The following is an 840-nucleotide window of genomic DNA, read 5'->3' on the forward strand; positions in this document are numbered from 1 at the left end:
TGGAGGGAGGAGGCGGAAGCTCCCATTCTGAAGAGGATTAGAGAGAGAGAGAGAGAGAGAAAGAGAGAGAAGTTTTAAAAGGAGGAGGATTAGTATGAGCCCTCTGGCCGGATAAGAGGGACAGAGCTCAGAAGGCATCCCCAATGAGTCGTGCCATTCCCAGGAGATGGGTTCATCCTTGAGGACCCAGGAAGGAAGGGGGTGTAGGTCATCACCTAGACCCTCGCTTCCTGGAGGCAACTGTGCCGGAAGCCGAAGGGACCTAGTGCGCTCGGGTTTACTGGACGGCAGGGGTCCTGGACCCGGTAGGAAGAAGGTTAAAAAGAGTGACAGAAAGAGAGAGGAATGGGGGCTTAGCCTCTGGGGCCCGAGGGAATATGATTACGGTGAAGGTCTAAATAATCTACAAGCCTGACAAAAGGAAAAGGGGGCTTACCTAACGGATGAGCCGGTGGTGGGTGAAGGAAGTCGGAGCCGGAGAAAATAGACGGGGGCAGACCGTCAATCCTGGGGGGCCACAGAGGAGTCCGAGGAGGTCTGAGGAAGGAGTCCCCTGGTGCAGGGTAAACTCCTTCCTGGGTTTCGGCACGCATGTAAAGGAAAGGAATCTCCACATGTCCCAGGAGTCACACTCAGGTCAGATTCCTGAGGTGACAGCCAGGCAGGGTCTCTCCTGCCTGTGTGGGATGGGAGGGGGACAGAGCAGACAGACACTTGAATTCCATGAACCCAGCATTTTCCAACATCCTCCCAAAGAGTCACTTACCCTAATCTCCCTGGGGAACGCAGCTTTCTGAAGGAATAAAAACCCAGAGGTGAGAGGATGCCCTGGTCACCAGC

Source organism: Galeopterus variegatus, unplaced genomic scaffold (genome assembly GCF_000696425.1).
Source record: "Galeopterus variegatus unplaced genomic scaffold, G_variegatus-3.0.2 Scaffold18811, whole genome shotgun sequence".
NCBI classification, from domain to species: domain Eukaryota; kingdom Metazoa; phylum Chordata; class Mammalia; order Dermoptera; family Cynocephalidae; genus Galeopterus; species Galeopterus variegatus.